General features: G+C 36.9%; 1 protein-coding gene across 1 annotated transcript in view; it reads right to left on the reverse strand.

Moving 5' to 3' along the window:
• The window catches only part of SDK1 (sidekick cell adhesion molecule 1), a 1142665-nt gene that overhangs the window by 457386 nt on the left and 668887 nt on the right, over positions 1-16392 (reverse strand).

Genomic DNA, 16392 nt, shown 5'->3' on the forward strand with positions numbered 1-16392 from the left:
CAGATCCCTCCTTATGATTGCTCCATTTGACTCACAATTTGCTTTAGTATCCTGGACTATGGACTGTAATATGAATGGGATTAATTTTTATATTGTAGATTAGCAGCTGCTCCACAGTTTTTTTCAACTGGTCCCAGGATTTCTGCTTGCTTATATTCTTTGACTTGTTCTTTTTAAGATATTTCCTTCCCCCTTCCTTTGAAAGGTCAACTTGAGGACTCACTCCTCCTTTGATTGTGTCTCTTCAGGGCTTTATTGGGAGGAAAGGGTTCGATAAATATTTAATAATACTACCTGTACGAACATTTTTTCTTTATATTGTCTTTAAAGAAATAAAGAAGAAGCTCTTTGAATTGTTTTAAGTTTCCATAGGATTTATTTGGGGAAGGAGGAGGATTCAGATATATGATTTGATTAGTATGGGGATTTCTCAATGTAGAAATGCCCTTCCTGGATTACAAACTTGAAAATATTCCAATCCTAATCACTGCTGATGAGAGGAGTTTGGGATGATTAAATACAAAGATGCACTTATTCAGTTATATAATCTTTCCATTTTCTATAATATCAGCTCCCTGTCACCAAAACCTAGCCTTGATAACAGTGTATTCAGATATGAATTTACTCCTGAACAAGAGTCCAGTCAACAGCTGAGTGGGAGAAAAAGCATGTGAAGCAATGGAAACTAGACATGTAGAAATCCTGAGGTACTTTTAAGGACTTACTATGTTCCTCTCATTCTGTTAGGTGATATAAGAGATGCAAAACATAAGGTATAGTTACTACTCTCAAGAAATTAACAGTCAGGAGCAGCTAGGGGGCACAGTGGATAAATCACCAGCCCTGGATTCAGAAGAACCTGAGTTCAAATCTGCCTCAGATATTTGACACTCACTAGCTGTGTGACCCTGGATAAGTAACTTAACCCTCACTGCCCTGCAAAAGAAAGAATAGAATAGAAAAGAAATTAACAGTCTAGTTGCAGAGATTTGACAGATATGTGAAACTTTGAAAACATATAGCATAAAAATAATCAAATATTAAATTATGTGATTTAGACTATAGAACTATAGCAATTCAAGGAAAGGAATGGTCACACAGACTGGAGCTAATTGGTGGAGCAAGGAAGAAGTTAGATTTTCAGAGAAGGGACAAGGCCATTCGGGGTGCAGGGATAATGCAGAGGGGAATAGCATAAGCAAGGGCAAAGAGGTAGAATTGAAATCTAGATGGAATAGGGAGAGAAAGGAAGGGTAGGGAAGAGAAAAGTGAGGAAAATTATTTGCCTAAGGCACAGGGTTAATATTCAGAAGTAATAGGAGAGGTCAGGACAAGTAGAGTAAGGTAAATTGTTGGAGGGCCTTTGTTGTCAGGCTCAGGATTATAAACTTGGGGAGGAAAAAACATAATGGGAAAATTTTGCAGGTATTAGCAAGTTCAAAAGCTGAAGAGCTTTTATTAAAATACCTCTTTTAAAAAATTCCTGCTCGGTGACTGAGATTTGTATTCTTGGATCTCTATCACTTCACAAAAAGAAAAGAACTAGCATGACAGAAGTATGTCAAGGCATCTAAGCACTGACAAGAATGTTGTATAGCTCTACCTACCTAACTGAATTCTGTACCATACAGAATCCACTTGCTTACATATGTTAATTCACGATGCAGCCCAGAATAATTTCTGACTCATTTATAGCATGTCTGGTCATCTTGTCTAAATGTCTCTTGAACAGATTTTGTATTTAAATAAAGCAGAAGTTATAAACACTACGCCATATAGCAACACAGCATATTTAGTCTCTCGGGCCTCTGTTTTGGAACATCTCTCTTTGCACATTTGTTATTGAATCCCCCATTTGTAACAGTTTGCAAATATAGTATACAGCAAGCATTTGCCTTATGGGAAAAAATCTACAAAATAAAAATTTAAAAAGTCAACAATACAGTGTGCTCCATCTGTATACTGGAGCAATCCAAATGTCTATTTAAAATGTCTATCAAGCTTGTTAAAATGGTATCCTATTTGAACTCTCAAATTAAATGATTTGCATTACCACTACTGTTGACTTTAATGCTGGCTGACTGGCTTTTCCAGTTATTTAGAGAGAAATTCCTACTCTTCATGAGGGACATGTTTCCTTAAATAATTCAATATGTAATGGCATCTTGCACTTATATACTGAATTGTTAGTGCAAGACTTTAGAGAAATTTTGTCTTGTTTGGGAGTGTCCTTTCCTCATCCCTTCCTCAATGACTTATAGATAGGAAAATCTGAGGCACTGGAAGACTCTTGACCTTGATTTTTATAGTAACTCCATTTATTAATTTTACATGCTTTAGCAAAATGGGACTACTCAACTCTTCCTATCCTTTATGGGCTCTTTCTAATTTTCCAACCTGCTCTCTTATTCCGCCTTTTAGCCTGTTAAAATCCTTCTCTACATCGAAAGTCCAGTTCAAGTACCATCTCCTCTGTGATGCCTTCTGATCCCTGACTCCCTGTTTGAAGCAATTCCTTTCCTCTCTAAGTTACTCAAGTGTTCGACCTCTCCATTACACCCAATAATTTCCTAACCTGCGATACATTTATTTGTGTACATGTTGTATTCTGCTTGCTAGACTTTTAACTTCTTAAAAAGGGACTATGTTGATTTTAATCTCTGCATCCCCAGCACCTTGTACTGAATATTGTAAGTGCTTATAAATGTTTGTAGAACTGAACTGAATTTATGAAGGTCACCCAGGAAAGATATGGCAAAAGTGGCATAAGAAATGTTTCCTGACTACTGATCCATTTTTCTACTCACTAGACTGTGATGGCTCAAAGGTTGTTTTGCAGAATGAAGCATAATGTCATGGAAAAGACTATCTACTGAATTGGTTGATTGGTTTTCCTAAAAATCAGTAGAAAGTTTATCAGTCCATCAAGACATACATCTCCAACGAGCACTGCAGATGCATGGCATAGATCAAGAATTGAGAAGAGGGGAGAGCAAGCAGGATTGTAGCCAGGAAATGGTACAATACTTTCAATGATCCCAGACTGCTTCTTGGTGCCACAGCATCCCTTTGAAAAGTCAAGATTCCTACAGTGATGTTATATAACTAAAATATCACAGAACAACATAGTATGAGAAGAATAAAAAATGTGGGTGACTCAAAGGGCAATTTAAATATGCTACAGTATGTCACAAGCACTATGCATGCAAGAAGTGTTTATATGCCCCTTCCCCATTCTATATTCCAGTAAAAATGGCGCATGCCCACTATGACATTCTACCTGTAGCCTCCATGTTTTTTGCACAAGTGGTTGCACAATGTCTGGAATGCGCATCTTCCTCATCTCCACCTCACAGAAGCCTCTTTTAAAGCACAGCTCAGGTGCTACCTCCTACAAGAAGTCTTTCCCTGTTTATCTGGTTATCAGAACCTTCTTTGTCTTGAAATTACTTCTTTGTTTAAATTTGGTATTTAATTACTTGCAGAAAGGTTGCTTCACTATCCTCCAGCAGAATGCAAGCTCCTTTGGAGCAGGAATTTTGGTTTTTAATTCTTTGTATCACCAGTACATGTAACAGCGAAAGCATATAGTATACAGAGTATGCACTTACTCAATACCTGATGAAATGAACTAAAGTGGCATAAAGGATGTTACTAAAGAAATGTATGATTGAAAAAGAGATGGGTAAGTCATGAAGTGGAGAGGTGGGTGGTCCAAGTATTATGATGTTCCACAAAACATTAAAGGGACTGTTGGAAGACTTCCAGCAGATTGGGTAAATACTCTGTAGAGAATTTATAAAAAGAACTGGAAAAGAATCAACAGGGATGGAAAGGCAAGGATGGGTTGTAATCTGAATTACCAGAGGGAGTAGCTATGCCAGTGAGATCATGGATCCATCAAACTAGGTAGAAATATGAAAGAACAGGGTTGGCTGACATACAAACTAATTAAAATATAAGCAGCAATTATTTCAAGCTTTTCTATTATTAAAATCTTTCTCAATGTACTATTTACGGAAAATAAAAACAGCCCTTCTCACACCTCTCCCCACCCCCATCTAAAGTACACTTGTTTCCTGGCAACAGAAGGCTAGTTTCAAAAATTTCCTTGTGGAGGTCTCTACATCCATAATTTTTACTATAAGATAACTTACTTATAAGGAAATGCCCAGGAGCTTTGAAAAACTTTTATTTGAGACTCCTGCTTTGTTCTAGAACTATAGTAAGACTTTTTTTCACCTGCGTAAAAAAGTCAAATTGAGCAAAAGTCAGAATGAGGGAAGAGGGGAGGGATAGTAGAAATATATTTGACTTTGTATCTTTGATATCCCCCTAGTTACATCTTTGCTTATTTCTCAGGTCAGTTGCATCAGAAAAAACAAATAAACAAACCCAACCCACCCCCTCCCCCCAGCAAATGATATTTCCTGACACGTTACCAATTAAAGCTTACAGAGACAAGGTAAACTCATTATTGAGAACATATATGGTCCCAAAAAGAAGTAAGGTGGTGATGTAGTGAGAATGAGAGATAATAGACACGTAATCTAAGTGGTACATTGGGAGCCATAAGACATTAAAAGGACAAGAAGCCTTTTAGCATGTAGGGGAGATTATCTATGGATAATTTATAGGAACTAACAAGAATTATAGAGAAAAAGAAAATAAGGAGGAGTTGAAATCTGAATTGGTAGAGGGAATATCACCACTTGTGAAATTATACACTCAAAAAAATACTGCCAAAATCTAAGAACTATAAACTCTTTTGAAATGATGTATTAGACATGATCAATAATATGATACTGACAATAAAACCAAAAACATTATCTTTTCTTTGTATAAAATCACGGATTGCTCCTACTGACATCCAAATATTGGGGATGTTGCAGTTCATGAAAGATTTAACAAAACTGAAGATCCAGACAAAGGAAATTTAATGAGGCAATTGGGGTTAAGTGACTTGCCCAAGGTCACACAGCTAGTAAGTGTTAAGTGTCTGAGGCCGGATTTGAACTCAGGTACTCCTGGCTGCAGGGCTGGTGCTCTATCCACTGTGCCATCTAGCTGCCCCCAAAGGAAATTTAAAATGAAAAAGGGTATACTGATAAAAAAAAGACTAAATCTATTTAAACTTTTCAAAATGTAGAGAGAATATAAAAAACATTTATCAAGTACTTACTATGTACCAGGCACTATGCTAAGTACTGGGTAAATAAGGAAAGGTAAAACACACAGTCCCTGTCCTCAAGGAGTTCACAATCTAATGGGGGCAGGAAACTACACATAAAAAGAAGCTAAAGTGTTGGGGTAGGCTGTGAGGGAAGGGTACCCAGCCTGGGCAGGAGACACTAGGGAGATGTGTTTCAAAGCTGGTATGATCTTAAAGGATGATAGGGCTGTAGAAAGCATGATAAAATTGGGGTAGTAAATGATGAGATGCCTACTTTGGGCATCTTCCTTAAATAGAAGATATGGGAGGAGCTCTCCACTGTCCATCCTGGGCCCTTTCCAATCCCAAGGAAAGGAGGGGCAACAAAGGGAAAGACAGAGGAATATAACTAAAGTTGATAATAACATGAACTATTTGGATAGCATAGAGGATGATATGGCCAACCAGAAAAAAAGAAGGATTTTCATATAGGAATAATGAAATAGACATTCTAAGGTCTACATTAGTACATAAGATATTTTTAAATCTAGACAAAGGATTCTAGTACATTGAAAGAGTCTTTTATGAAGGTCTGATGGAAAGACATGGTTTAGATGACAGTTAAGGATGGGTATCAAAAAATGTATAAATACAAAGAAGACAAATTTATTGACCATATAATTCAGTATGACCAAAAGCAAAATTTTGAAAAAGTTCACTTAAAATTTTGGGGATATCTTTTTTTTTTTAGTGAAGCAATTGGGGTTAAGTGACTTGCCCAGGGTCACACAGCTAGTAAGTGTTAAGTGTCCGAGGCCGGATTTGAACTGAGGTCCTCCTGACTCCAGGGCCAGTGCTCTATCCACTGCGCCATCTAGCTGCCCCTGGGGATATCTTTTATAAAATAAATGAAAGGAAATACTACTTTACACAGAAGTGTGAAATGTATGAGCTCATTACCCTGTAACGATTGGAATAACGCCACCTGCTGGATACTTACTGTAAGAGTTCTGCCCATGAAGGGAAGGTCTTTGAGGGCAAGACCAGGAGTCTTTTCTTCAGGAGTCAGGAAGTGACGCGGACTAGTGGGAGGAGGAAGGAAGAGACTGGCGCTCAGTCTCGGGCTCTTTCCTTTGGACTCTGGTGGAGAGCGGAGCTAGAAATGTGCTCTCCCTTTAATAGATAGGAATCTAGGCCTTTCTCTCTCTCTTTACCAAATTCTTGTTTTCCTTAATAAACGCTTAAAAGTCTAACTCTTGCTAAAGCTTATAATTTATTGGCGACCACTCATTAGATATTTTAGACAGTTTAGCTAGAATTTTAGCCCTTAACAGATGGCTGACCACGAAGAGGAAAGCTAAACCTCAGTCTTCTGATCTGCTGGTTGGGTAAGAAATTTCCCCTCCCTCTCCCTTTAACTGCCAAGTACTGGCGTACTGGCTGTGTTTTCCCTTTAAATTTTTTCAAATGGACCTTTTAAACTCCCTAATTACCCTATTTTTGATTTTAGTCTGTTTAACCAGACAAATGGGAGATAAGATCATGTTAATGCTTTGTTTTTGTGGATTTTCTATTTTTCTTTTTATTTTTGTTAAAAGAGCCAGCAACTTACTCACACAAGGAAATATCTCTCCCTCTCCCAACCATGCTTTTTCAGAGAAACCTGAAGAGATTCCCGCAGCTTTTCCCAGTTCTAACAGTAATTGTTGCTTTAATTTTGCATGCCTGGAGGCAATGACCCACCCTCTAGAAGCTTTTAATCCCCTAGCACCTGGAGGCAAAGTGGGGGAAGAGGAATCCAGGCCTGAGTTCAAAATCAAGTCTGATTCAAATTTCGCTGGTCCCTCCCCTCCTCTCCAGACCCCACCCTCTACTCCTCCCATGGCCAAGCCCATTGCTTCCCCGGCCTGGGAAGTCCAAAGATCTAATGCGCATGCTCAACTTTCTCTAACTACATTTGCCCCTTCAGGCTCAACCCTTCCCCAGCCTGGCTGTGCTTCTGAAACAACCTTAGAAAACCCTTTAAATTCCAGATATGCTCGTTTTGTTCTTAATTTTGCTAACCTGCTTTTGTCTTTAATTAGTAATCTTATAAAGCATTTGTATGGTGAAAAGGCTGACAGACAATATAGAGGGGTTAAAGAAGAAAAACTTAAGCCGAATAAGAATGACAATCATCAACATAGTTCAAGACTCCGATTCTTTTGCCATGGAAGGGTATATATTTTACAGAAATGTAGAAGTAAGCAGCAAGGTATTGATATGAGTATTGGGGATTTTAGATATTGGAATCAAGAGTGTTCTGAATTCACTCAGATTAATAGTATCAGTTCAGAGGTTACATAGGATTTCTGTGCTATTATATATACATTTTGAAATTAATGGTATGGGTTTATTTTCATAGAGATTTTCATGCTTTTGAGATTGTGTCTTATACTTAGTTTCTAAAACAAGGAGAATATTTGTAAAAGCTTTTTATAGTCATGTGATCAAGTTTATATTTTATAATACTCTTATTGATATTAAGTTCATATTCATTTAGATTTCCTTAGTTTGAATTTCACTGTATTTTATTGTTCCATGTGTATTTTCTTCTATTCATTTGTCTATCTAATTTTGAAACATTGCAAGATGGTTTTGATTTTATTATACAATGTTAATTCTAGGAGTATTGTGCTCCCATATTCTGAGTTGTTTGTTTTTGTTATTTTTTCTCAACTGATTATTTGATCAAACTCTTTAAAGCATTTCCCTGGCAAATTGTTTGCCATGGCAAGTGTAAATTGATTCTAGAAGTATTATTTTTGATAAGCATATTCCAAAAAAAAAAAAGAGGGGAACATTTGTAAAAGTTTTCTTTTTTCAAAAAAAAAAGTTTTCTTTGAGATTCTGTTGTGCTTTAACTTGTATTTAAGTATGTTCTGATTTTTCACAAAAGTAATTGTATACTAAGTAAAAAAAAAGGGGTATTATTTGAAATTGTTGCATAATTATATATTGTGTTCTGAGTCAAGATGTATTCACATTTTTTGCAATCATTTATTATCCTCAATTTTTAAATCCATATGAGACTTGGATTATGGGAACTTATCATTTAAGACATTAATTGCCTTTATTCTGAGTTATCAGATGCCAGTTGGCCAAGATGCCATCCAATCACAAGAGGAATACATGCAAGAGCAGACACTGAACTGTCACATGAGGGGAGACATGCATGAAGTCAAGGTATGGCCGAGGGAACGGCTTTTGACAAATGTTGAGGTTGGATTCTCTTGGTTTAATATTTTATTTTATTTTTCCCCACAATATTGTACAGATGGCTGGAAGTATTGATCCCACCCATCTCACTTCTACACCTGGCTTCCATGCTCCCTCCTATATGCCTGATGCCATGGACATCTCAATCCCATGCATCTGATTAAGTCTGACTCAGTTTCTTCCAATATGTTCGGTGGCATGGACATATATTCCATCCACCTATTTTAAGCCTGGCATACTGTATGGGCAGTACATATTGCTCAAGTGTGGGAATGCTCATATCCCATCATTTCTCTGTTCTTTTATGGTAACCCCCATAATTATCTCAGGTGTCATGATAAATACAGTATTGAATTTGGCCTTGACACCTGTTACCAATTATATTAGATTTTTTAAATTTCTCATAATGGCATGAGGATGATTAGGCAGATGATGCAAAAAGTGATGAAACAAAGATAAAAATTATTTTGAAAAATTAATATCACAGCAATTGTCTTCTCAATTACCCTCCATAAGGGGGGGGACTATAGTAATATTATATAATATATAATAGTAATATTATAATTTTAAAGAATGTTTCAATTTTTGTTTTATTATATGTTTCATGTGTAACAACTAAGATTCTGAATTCCCTTAGACATGTTTTTGAGAACTTTCATTGTTTGATTTGATTATTGACAAAGCTATTTTAAAGTTGTGTTAAGCTCAATTTTGTAGGAAATTTCCTGGCTGATTACCAGCATCCATACCTCAACCCCTGAAAAGACTTCCATTCCACGACTACACCTAGAGGACATCTGAGAAAAGACTTTCAGAGACTTTAAATGAACAGTTTTGATTTGTTTTTGTTGGTTTTTTTTTTCTCTTTCTGTTATAATATACACCATCTGTAACATGTATTCTCTGCAGAGGCCCTCCCTTTGCAAGACCAATGTCAAAGCGTCGGTTCATGAGGACAAAAAAAAAAAAAATCGCCCCTCTGGACAAAACTTTCCTCTCTTCCTTTTCTATATTGTTGTTCACATATTATTAGTCAGCAATAGTTATTATATTCTTTTTACTGTTCCGTCAAGGAAACATTTTGTTTCTTGAGGAACAACAGGGGGGACTGTAACGATTGGAATAACGCCACCTGCTGGATACTTACTGTAAGAGTTCTGCCCATGAAGGGAAGGTCTTTGAGGGCAAGACCAGGAGTCTTTTCTTCAGGAGTCAGGAAGTGACGCGGACTAGTGGGAGGAGGAAGGAAGAGACTGGCGCTCAGTCTCGGGCTCTTTCCTTTGGACTCTGGTGGAGAGCGGAGCTAGAAATGTGCTCTCCCTTTAATAGATAGGAATCTAGGCCTTTCTCTCTCTCTTTACCAAATTCTTGTTTTCCTTAATAAACGCTTAAAAGTCTAACTCTTGCTAAAGCTTATAATTTATTGGCGACCACTCATTAGATATTTTAGACAGTTTAGCTAGAATTTTAGCCCTTAACAACCCCCAAATATTAGTTGCATTACAAAATTAAAATATTAGCTATATTACAAAAAATTATGGATCACATATCCGCAAAAGATTTATAATTTATAAATTTATAAAGGCCATACAGTACTGGGTTTGGAGCCTGAAAGACCTATATTTCAATTTTGCTTCTAACAGTTACTAGCTTTAGGACTATGGGCAAATCAATTAACTTCTATGTGTCATTGGCAATTTCCTACAGAATGTGGCACAATGGAACTGGAGGTAGAAGGGATGAGTTCGAATTCCATCACAGACGCTTAGGTCTATGACTCTAAGTCATTTAACCTCTCTATTCTTTAGTTTTCTCATCTATAAAAGGAGGGGTTTGGACTCATTGGCCTGAAAGATTCCTCTTGGCATGAAACTGCTAATTCTATGATCCTGTCAAAGTAAGATAATTGCATTACTGGAGGAAGTTTCCACACCCAGAGTTTTTTATATAATTGAAATCATTCCCTAATTTATGAGATTGGCATCAAGGCAGAAGTATATTGCAGAGGCTCAAACCAGCTCAGGGGAACTGAATTCTAAATTTTCAATATGAACATCAGAAATCTACAAGCAAAACAAATTTTAGATTGATGTATTATTTTGTCTATTGTCTAAACTTAAGGAAGTGATAGAGAAAATGTTAATAGTGCAGACTAAGTTTAAAAGGGTGCCATCTACACATTTTTTTCCTTATTAAACATTTGCCAGCACAACTCAGCATAGAGGAAAATCCCCATCTCCCTCTACAATAGATCTCCCAGTGCTTCCAACAACATGGCCAGTCATATGGTTCTTTTTCTCACGATAATTATTTCTACATACTCCTTCCAGCTAACATTGTGACATAATGGATAAAGAAGGAGTCTTGCAGTCAAAGGACCTGTATTTCAATTGAGGTTATTACAAATCAATTAGCCCTTCTGTGTCTTAATTATTTCATGTATAAAATAAGGGAGTTGGAATTCAGCACAGAATCAGAACTGAGATACCATCTAGAACAGGGTTTTTTAACTTGGCATCCTCAGATTCTCAAGGAGTCTAGGGATAGATTTCAAGGAGTCTATGAACTTGGGTAGGAAAAAAAATAACATGCCAATTTTCACTAAGTTATTATGGAAATTTAGCATTTCCTTCCATTATGAGGAAAATTTTTAAAAAAATAAAATGAGAAACCACAATTTAGAGAAGGGGCCTATAGGTTTCAAAGATTGCCAAAGGAATCAAATGACATTAAAAATGTTAAGAACCTAAGAGAAATCCCTAATGTAACATAACTGACAAGGAGTCAGGATGAAATTTTAGGTTGCTTCCAGCTCAAAATCGATGTTATGATCCTATGACTTTTGCTGAATTGTAGAAATGTGGTAAATGTTTCACGGAAAACAATGTTTAATTTGATGAAACTGATATTCAGAAAAATAAGACTAACCTATTAAAGACTGACGACACAATAGCTACAAGTAAAGCAAGATCTCACTAACTGGAACTATTTTATTGTCTCCCTCCTCTGACTTCTCCCCTTCCCCGCCACCCCCAAAGAATTTTCTGTCTCTCAAGGCTCTTATAACAATTTGCCTTATAGTTATCAATGTACTTATTATAAGATGCTTAAAGGAAGATTCTTTTTCATCTTTGAATTCCTAAAGCTTCTATGACATTGCCTAGCACGAAGAAAAACCTCAACATATGCTTAATAAACTGTAGTACGCTGGGGAGATTGCTACAAATTCATAAAAATCTTCATTGTGGAATATTTTTATAAGAAAAACAGTTCTATTATTTCTAACCTCTTAATCCAACTTGTGTTCACAAGATGGCATTCATCTTTTATAAATAGCTAAGATTATTTGTACTTAACAGCATTATTGGTCTTCAAATAGTGTGTTCACCTTTAAGAACTGTTTGTTCTCTCCAGTAGGTTATATATGCCCCCTTACAATATTACTTATTTTCTAAATTTACTTAACAAATTCTTTCCTTGTAGATAATATAAAGGTAAACTTTGTGCAAGTCTAGGTCAAATTATCACAGATTCAAAATGAGTAGAATCCAAATTAGTAAGACTTTATTATACTGTCATAGTGATATACTCAGTTAGGCCAAGAGCAAGTGAGTAATAGGCACCAGATTTGATTACCAAAGGCTTATAGAACCTATAGTTGGGTGGCAAAGGGAAAGAAGAAAGACAAAATCTTTGGAAGAAATATAAGCCTAGCGCTCTCTGACAAAAGGAGAAATTAATTCCCTGTACCTCTTTTTACAAAATGAACCTTATAACTTCTTGTTTAGTCAATTAGTCATGTCCAACTCTTTGTGACCCCATTTGGGGTACTGTCAGCAAAGCTACTGGAGTGATTTGCCATTTCCTTCTCCAGCTTATTTTACAGTCGAGAAAACTGAGGCAAACAGGGTAAAGTGACTTGCCCAGGGTCACACAGCTAGTAAGTGTCTGGGAACAGATTTGAACTCAGGAAGATGATTCTTCCCGACTCCATGCCTGGTATTCTATTCACTGCACACACCTAGCTGCCCCAAACCTAATAACTGCATGCATTTAAAGTTAGTATTTTGTTATTAAGAGACACAGTGGATAGAATTCTGGACCTGGAGTTAAGAAGAGTTGGGATCATTGCCTTCCCCTTAAACCTACAAGCTGTGTATGATCATGGATGGGCAAGTTATTTTACCTTTCTGATCCTCATGCTATTCTCTAATATTTCTACTGAGCAATAGAAAAGTTGTAACCTTCATTGATGGATGAATTTTCTATATTGATGAAATAACAGATAATTGAAATCTTAAATCATCACCTACAGCCTTCACTAATCTAGGATAAATATGCCTAGGTCCATGAATGATCATGGGATCATAGATTGGCAACTGTTTCCCTAATTGGTCCCCCTTTCCCTTATGGTAATACAGGTCATAATCACAGCCAGCCAATTACAAAGGTACTAGGGAAATGAGCATTTTTGACTTTTTTTAAAAGCTTGTCTGCTTTGTCTTTTTTTTTCTTTCCCAAGGCTACACCAGCAATAGCTGCCTCCTCTGGATGACACCTTATGGGCAAAGCCAAATGGAAAGGAGGGAGAAGAAGGAGCAAAGGGGAGGAGAAAATAGCGAAAGGAGAGGAGGGGTGAAAGAAGGGGATATAGAAGGGGGAAACAAGTGGGAGAGGGGAAAGAAGCAGGAGCAGCAAAGAGCCTTTTGTGGTTTAGTTCAGGGGCTTTTCAGCCTAAAGGGTTTTTGTTTTTCACCTGTCTGCATGTTCTTTCAAAACAGTGCATTGTTTTAAAATGTCACTGCACATCTGTGCATCACTGCACTTTTGTTGAGATTCTGGCAGTCTCCCAAAAACCCAAGTCCATGTTAATAGGGGCTGTGTTCCTGCTGCTTTGTCCACCTGCTGACTGCCTGGTGCTGTTCCTTTTTGCTGTGTTGTCCAACTGCTAATCAGTCAGGATGGCCCACTTGCCATCCTCCTCACCTGTTGATGGGCTGCTGCTGCCCCACATCCTGAATTTTTCAATCGCTCACAGCTTCCTATAGCTAGCCTACTGCCCTGGCCAGCTGTTAAGCATTTATTTGCAATAAGACTAATATTTTGGCTAATCATTTTAACAGTAATCAAGGCACGCCTGAACATTATGAAGCCCCTGTCCATACTCCTCTTCCCTGAGCTAGGATGGCAGAATTATATTCATTAAAAATTCTTTCATAATGGCATCCTTACTATCAAAGGGCACCGAGATGATTGACCTTGGCATCCAGGATTAAGGCAGCATTATTTTTCTTGATTACCGGCGGTCGAATAGAAGGGAAATTATAAAGCCATTGAGAGGATTAATACAACCTTGATCTCTCTCTCCTGGCTCTTTATCTCAAGTGATTAAAATTCTGCTGGAAAAAAAAAATGGTCATGTAGCATACGCCTGCTGCCACAGATAGATACAGTATCGGCTCCATGCATCAGCTTGCTGTGACAGCCTGCGCAAAGGTTAATTATGCATGCTGTATATAGTTTTAATCACTTTAATCAGAGCACTGTTCCACTGCAGCCCAGGCTATAACTTTTCTACAAGCAGGGGAAACACTTCAAGCATGGCAGTGTTTGTATAGGGGGGAAAAGAGAAGAAAAATGGTACATTAGCCACAGAAAGAAAGATAATGCAAAAGCTATTGACTGAACAACAAGATTAAACTGGGTGTCCATACTAGAACCCAGAGAGAATGGCTAAGTAAAGCTGGAGAAATGACCTTTTGCAGCACATTTGGTGTAATCAGATAGCTGGCCCTTAGGTGAGACTTGTAATTAAATGTCCTAAGCTCAATTTTTGAGGGTCACTATGGTGGAGCAGTAGGAACAGGTGGCCAGAAGCCAGAAAACCCTGGTTCTAGTTTGGGCCCTGTCACTAGATCACTGGTAATGTGTCCTTTGGCAAATCAAAATAATCCCTCTGCACTTCAGTTTCCTGAGCCTCAGAATGGGAGGTGCTATACCACTTGCATAAATAGGAACCCTTACAAGTTCTATGACACTGGTCCTCATCGAAAGTTTTCACACAGTACATTCACCTGAAGGTTGTGTAAAAGAATTATGTATTAACAGCAACAGTTATGAGGCATATTTATATTTGGCCTTGGGATATAGTAAGAAACATTTAGATACCTTCCCCCCACACAATTTAACATCCAAGATCTCTGGCTCTAACCACTTCTTGGTTCAGCTCAACTGTTAGTATGCCAGGCTCCTACTGAAGATGGTGTGGGCAATGTTGATCAGGAGTTCTTAACCTTTTTTGTGACACAGACCCCTTATATTGTCTGGTGAAGCCTATGGACTCATGCTCAGAATAATGTTTTTAAATGTACAAAATGAAGAGGATTACAAAAGAAATTATATATTAAAATACAGTTATTAAATTGTAAATAAAAAAAGACCACAGGTTAACAATCTCTGCTCCAAATAATGTAAAAAGAGAAAGCCACCCGTAAATAATCAAAAAATGATTAGCATGTGGATAAGAATAACTTCAGGAAAGATGAGGAAAACCAATTTGTGTGTTTCCTTCAAAAAAGACTTTGCTACTTTATTGATTTATATATCATAATCCAAGGTTCTGTGTGTGAAACAAATATTCCCTATTTTTAAAATTGGATGTTATTTTTAATAGGAAATATTGATTAAAATAGACTATATGACTTTACATATTCACAGATGAGAATCTGTGATTTTTGTATGTATTTTAAAATTAGTCAGTTATGTAAGGAGCTAAGAGGTTGATTAACTTGCTATATTCTTAAAGCTATTAAGCACCAAAGTCAGGATTTGAACCAAGGACTTCTTTACTTCAAGTAAAGTCCATTTCTCTATTACATCATGCTTTCTCTATGTAAAATCTCAAATGAGGCAATGCATGTGATGCATTTTGCAAACCAAAAAAATACTATATAAACATTAGCTATTGTTATTTATTTATTTATTTTTTGGTGAGGCAATTGGGGTTAAGTGACTTGCTCAGGGTCACACAGCCAGTAAGTATCAAGTGTCTGAGGCTGGATTTGAACTCAGGAACTCCTGAATCCAGGGCCGGTGCTTTATCCACTGCACCACCTAGCCGCCCCTGCTATTGTTATTTTTAAACCATATTTTTAAATAGGGAATACTGATTAGATTTATCACAAAATTAACCATAGGAATCCTTTACACAGTAAGCTCTCCCTGGCACATTGAAGTTACAATTCAGTTTTTCCAAAAAAAAAAATCAAATTATACATCTTACTGTTTATACAAAGTATAGGACATCTGTACAAAGATACTAAGGTTTTAAAGAATATTATCATGATATTATAAAGCTGGCTTGGAAATTGTACCACTAAAAATTATAACTCCTCTAAGGCTCTTCCTCAATGACGGATCTATGACTGATATCATTAAACTAATTATGGGCTAGGAAAGTTACATCTAGATCTTATAGAAGAAAGATTTTAACAGAAGTTTCCACATCCTATTTCAACTCTGAAATGCAAATGATCATTTATATTGATTAGATGAGCCACTAAATCAAATTGGGGGGGATAGGAATCAACACAGAGATGCCATTTCTCCCCTCCCTTAGTCCTCTTCCCTAAAAACTGCCCATTAAGCACCCATGATCTTGTAATCCAATGCTAATCTGCTCTGGATAATGAATTGCTTAGAATCTAAAAATCTTAGCACAATGTAATCTCTCTATGGCTATAATACTGTGTTTATTTATTTTTTTTACCTAAAAACTAGTTTCTGAAATGATCCATTTAACTTTGTTTCACAATTTCAGCAATTTGTTCTTCAGTCAGATTTTTCTAGAATGAAAAAGGTAACCTGTCCCCTTCATCCTAATAAGATGTTGTATCTTGTCATCGAGATGCCTTGGGTTTTCAGAGCTAGGCCAGCAGAGCACAAATTCTGTCAATTCCCACTCAGACTAAGCTCGAAAAGCT

Source organism: Dromiciops gliroides, chromosome 1, assembly GCF_019393635.1.
Source record: "Dromiciops gliroides isolate mDroGli1 chromosome 1, mDroGli1.pri, whole genome shotgun sequence".
In the NCBI taxonomy this organism is placed as follows: Eukaryota; Metazoa; Chordata; class Mammalia; order Microbiotheria; family Microbiotheriidae; genus Dromiciops; species Dromiciops gliroides.